Below are 6,000 nucleotides of genomic sequence, written 5' to 3' on the forward strand. Positions count from 1 at the left end.
GAGGAGTTTAAAATTTGTTATCAATAATAATTTCTTATTAAAAGATGTTTAGTTTTTATTTTCTAAAACCTTAACTCTTTATAGTCTAAGAGCTAGCAACGTTTTCGAGAAAGTATTTTAAGACGTCTCCCTCTTTGATATATCTTTTACTATGCTCTCTGGAACAGCATGCGGCCCGTCTGGCTGCCGATACCCGTTGCGTTCACTACTGCGCATCGGAAGAAGATTCTATATTTTTTATTAATTTAGTCCTATAAATTCTAGTATTGAATATAAATCGAACATGTCTCCATAGCGCAGTGCGTAGAGTTTCCGACCACGAACCGATGATTCAAAGTTCGAATCCGGGTCAGCGTAAATACTTTTTTATTTTATTTTCGTTTATATTCTGATAGTAAAGTATTAAATAATTCTTGTAATTTAACAGAATATAAACGAAAATAAAATAAAAAAGTCTTTTGCCCTGACCCGGGATTCGAACTCTGAATCATCAGTTCGTGGTCGGAAACTCTACGCACTGCGCTATGGAGACATATTCGATTTATATTCAATACTAGAATTTAAAGGACTAATAAAAATATAGGATCTTCTTTCAATGCGCAGTAGGGAACGCAACGTTTACCGGCAGCCAGACGGGCCGCATGCTGTTCTAGAGAGCATAGTAAAAGATATATCAAAGTACCAGACGTCTTAAAATACTTGTTTTTCCGACGTTGCTAGCTCTCGTACTATTAAGACCTGATTAAATATTACTAATGTGTGGTAAGTACAGGGGTATATGCATTTTTCGATGTCTTTGATGCCTTTTGTTTTGCCATGACGAAAAAAGTTACTATAAAAGAACTATATACTTACTAAATGAAATTAATTTGCATTTTTTACCTCTGAAACTACAACGAACATTGAAAGAAGATTCGATAACCAATTAAAAATAAACATTCAAACAAATTCACCGCATCAGAAAACTCCATATAAATGATTATTAGTTCGTTCGATAGAAAGAAGCAAACCGAAATTTAAAATTAACGTTCTGTTTTGTCTGCCGAAGAGCTGCATCTGCGGTTAACTAATGCATCTTGTTTTCTCAGCTGCCGTTGTAGCAATTAACGCAATTTACTATGCAAAATACAAAGCCCTGCGGTTCGCTCGCCTTCGTATTAACAATAGAAATGGAAATTTTATCTCTCGGTTTTCTTACGCCGGTGAAGGCTTTATCAACGGGGAAACATTCTATTCGTAATCATTGTTTGTCTTCGAAGAATAGAAAACGTTTTGTTTTAACGTGTCTAGCGTTCGCTTTTGTGGCGATATTATTGCGAAACTAGAGGTAAAAAAAATAAAAAAGGAGGATTTATGAAGTACGGCGATTAATTTTGATCAAAGGATGGAATTTACTTATTGGACGAAATACTGTTTTCTTTGTATTAAATTACAACTTTGTTTCGATAGTGTCTATATTTATTTAAATTGTGTATTTCATCAGTTTTTAAAAATATACAGTTAGTGTTAGTATATCTTTCGTGTTAGAAGAGAATTCACCACAATACTCCAAAATAATTTACTTTAAACACTACATGAGTGTTTCGCTATCCATAGTTATTATAGTGCCCTAAGATTAATTACTAAAAAAACCTTTTTAAATATACATCTTTCGGTGCTTTGATGCCTCTTGTTTTGCCATGACGAAAAAAGTTACATGAGAAGAACTATATACTTACTAAATAAAATTAACTTGCATTTTTTACCTCTGAAGCTACAACGAACATTGAAAGAAGATTCGATAACCAATTAAAAATAAACATTCAAACAAATTCACCGCAGCAGAAAACTCCATATAAATAATTATTAGCCTGTTCGATAGAAAGACGCAAACAGAAATCTAAAATTAACGTTCTGTTTTTCCAGTCTGCCGAAGAGCTGCATCTGCGGTTAACTAATGCATCTTGTTTTCTCAGCTGCCGTTGTAGCAAATAACGCAATTTACTATGCAAAATACAAAGCCCTGCGGTTCGCTCGCCTTCGTATTAACAATAGAAATGGAAATTTTATCTCTCGGTTTTCTTACGCCGCTGAAGGCTTTATCAACGGGGAAACATTCTATTCGTAATCATTGTTTGTCTTCGAAGAATAGAAAACGTTTTGTTTTAACGTGTCTAGCGTTCGCTTTTGTGGCGATATTATTGCGAAACTAGAGGTAAAAAATAAATAAAAAGGAGGATTTTTGAAGTACGGCAATTAATTTTGATCAAAGGATGAAATTTACTGAATGGACGAAATACTGTTTTCTTTGTATTAAATTACAACTTTGTTTCGATAGTGTCTATATTTATTTAAATTGTGTATTTCATCATTTTTTAAAAATATACAGTTAGTGTTAGTATATCTTTCGTGTTAGAAGAGAATTCATAACAATACACCAAAAAAATTGACTTTAAACACTAGATGCGAGTGTTTTGCTATCTATAGTCATTATAGTGCTTTAAGCTTAATTACTAAAAAAACCGTTTTAAATATACATTTTTCGATGCTTTGATACTTCTTGTTTTGCCATGACGAAAAAAATTTACATGAGAAGAACTATATACTTACTAAATAAAATTGATTTGCATTTTTTACCTCTGAAGCAAACCGAAATTTAAAATTAACGTTCTGTTTTTCCAGTCTGCCGAAGAGCTGCATCTGCGGTTAAAGCATCTTGTTTTCTCAGCTGCCGTTGTAGCAATTAACGCAATTTACTATGCAAAATACAAAGCTCTGCGGTTCGCTCGCCTTCGTATTAACAATAGAAATGGAAATTTTATCTCTCGGTTTTCTTACGCTGCTGAAGGCTTTATCAACGGAGAAACATTCTATTCGTAATCATTGTTTGTCTTCGAAGAATAGAAAACGTTTTGTTTTAACGTGTCTAGCGTTCGCTTTTGTGGCGATATTATTGCGAAACTAGAGGTAAAACAAATAAAAAAGGAGGATTTGTGACGTACGGCAATTAATTTTGATCAAAGGATGAATTTGCTGAATAGACGAAATACTGTTTTCTTTGTTTTATATTACAATTTTGTTTGGATAGTGTCTATATTTATTTAAATTGTATATTTAATCAGTTTTTAAAAATATAGAGGTAGTGTCAGTATATCTTTCGTGTTAGAACAGCATTCACCACAATACACCAAAATAATTTACTTTAAACACTAGATGAGTGTTTCGCTATCCATAGTTATTATAGTGCCCTAAGATTAATTACTAAAAATACCTTTTTAAATATACATCTTTCGGTGCTTTGATACCTCTTGTTTTGCCATGACGAAAAAACTTACACGAGAAGAACTATATACTTACTAAATAAAATTAACTTGCATTTTTCACCTCTGAAGCTACAACGAACATTGAAAGAAGATTCGATAACCAATTAAAAATAAACATTCAAACAAATTCACCGCAGCAGAAAACTCCATATAAATGATTATTAGTTCGTTCGATAGAAAGAAGCAAACCGAAATCTAAAATTAACGTTCTGTTTTTCCAGTCTGCCGAAGAGCTGCAACTGCGGTTAACTAATGCATCTTGTTTTCTCAGCTGCCGTTGTAGCAATTAACGCAATTTACTATGCAAAATACAAAGCCCTGCGGTTCGCTCGCCTTCGTATTAACAATAGAAATGGAAATTTTATCTCTCGGTTTTCTTACGCCGCTGAAGGCTTTATCAACGGGGAAACATTCTATTTGTAATCATTGTTTGTCTTCGAAGAATAGAAAACGTTTTGTTTTAACGTGTCTAGCGTTCGCTTTTGTGGCGATATTATTGCGAAACTAGAGGTAAAAAATAAATAAAAAGGAGACTTTTTGAAGTACGGCAATTAATTTTGATCAAAGGATGAAATTTACTGAATGGACGAAATACTGTTTTCTTTGTAGTAAATTACAACTTTGTTTCGATAGTGTCTGTATTTATTTAAATTGTGTATTTCATCAGTTTTTAAAAATATACAGTTAGTGTTAGTATATCTTTCGTGTTAGAAGAGAATTGACCACAATACTCCAAAATAATTTACTTTAAACACTAGATGAGTGTTTCCCTATCCATAGTTATTATAGTACTCTAAGAATAATTACTAAAAAAAGCGTTTTAAATATACATTTTTCGGTGCTTTGATATCTCTTGTTGTGCCATGACGAAAAAGTTACATGAGAAGAACTATATACTTTCTAAATAAAATTAATTTGTATTTTTTACCTCTGAAACTACAACGAACATTGAAAGAAGATCCGACAACCAATTAAAAATAAACATTCAAATAAATTCACCGCAACAGAAAACTCCATATAAATGATTATTAGTTCGTTCGATAAAAAGAAGCAAACCGAAATCTAAAATTAACGTTCTGTTTTTCCAGTCTGCCGAAGAGCTGCAACTGCGGTTAACTAATGCATCTTGTTTTCTCAGCTGCCGTTGTAGCAATTAACGCAATTTACTATGCAAAATACAAAGCCCTGCGGTTCGCTCGCCTTCGTATTAACAATAGAAATGGAAATTTTATCTCTCGGTTTTCTTACGCTGCTGAAGGCTTTATCAACGGAGAAACATTCAATTCGTAATCAATGTTTGTCTTCGAAGAATAGAAAACGTTTTGTTTTTACGTGTCTAGCGTTCGCTTTTGTGGCGATATTATTGCGAAACTAAAGGTAAAAAAAATAAAAAAGGAGGATTTGTGAAGTACGGCTATTAATTTTGATCAAAGGATGGAATTTACTTATTGGACGAAATACTGTTTGCTTTGTATTAAATTACATCTTTGTTTCGATAGTGTCTATATTTATTTAAATTGTGTATTTCATCAGTTTTTGAAAATATACAGTTAGTGTTAGTATATCTTTCGTGTTAGAAGAGAATTCACCACAATACTCCAAAATAATTTACTTTATACACTAGATGAGTGTTTCCCTAACCATAGTTATTATAGTACTCTAAGAATAATTACTAAAAAGAAGCGTTTTAAATATACATTTTTCGGTGCTTTGATATCTCTTGTTGTGCCATGACGAAAAAGTTACATGAGAAGAACTATATACTTTCTAAATAAAATTAATTTGTATCTTTTACCTCTGAAACTACAACGAACATTGAAAGAAGATCCGATAACCAATTAAAAATAAACATTCAAATAAATTCACCGCAACAGAAAACTCCATATAAATGATTATATTAGTTCGTTCGATAGAAAGAAGCAAACCGAAATTTAAAATTAACGTTCTGTTTTTCCAGTCTACCGAAGAGCTGCATCTGCTGTTAACTAATGCATCTTGTTTTCTCAGCTGCCGTTGTAGCAATTAACGCAATTTACTATGCAAAATACAAAGCCCTGCGGTTCGCTCGCCTTTGTATTAACAATAGAAATGGAAATTTTATCTTTTGGTTTTCTTACGCCGCTGAAGGCTTTATCAACGGGGAAACATTCTATTCGTAATCATTGTTTGTCTTCGAAGAATAGAAAACGTTTTGTTTTAACGTGTCTAGCGTTCGCTTTTGTGGCGATATTATTGCGAAACTAGAAGTAAAAAATAAATAAAAGGAGGATTTTTGAAGTACGGCAATTAAGCAATTAATTTTGATCAAAGGATGGAATTTACTGAATATGCGAAATACTGTTTTCTTTGTATTAAATTACAATTTTTTTTCGATAGTGTCTATATTTATTTAAATTGGATGTTTCATCAGTTTTTAAAAATATAGAGTTAGTGTTTGTATTTTTCGTGTTAGAAGAACAGCAAAAAAATAGCACATTCACCACGATACACCAAAACAATTCATTTTTTCGCTATCCATAGTTATTATAGTGCTCTAAGAATAATTACTAAAAAAAACTCTTTAAATATACATTTTTCGGTGCTTTGATACCTCTTGTTTTGTCATGACGAAAAAAGTTACACGAGAAGAACTAATAAATACTTACTGAATACTGAAGAACTGAAAAATACTTACTAAATAAAATTAATTTGCATTTAG

Source organism: Sitophilus oryzae, unplaced genomic scaffold (genome assembly GCF_002938485.1).
Source record: "Sitophilus oryzae breed Bouriz unplaced genomic scaffold, Soryzae_2.0 scaffold_1507_pilon_pilon, whole genome shotgun sequence".
NCBI classification, from domain to species: Eukaryota; Metazoa; Arthropoda; class Insecta; order Coleoptera; family Curculionidae; genus Sitophilus; species Sitophilus oryzae.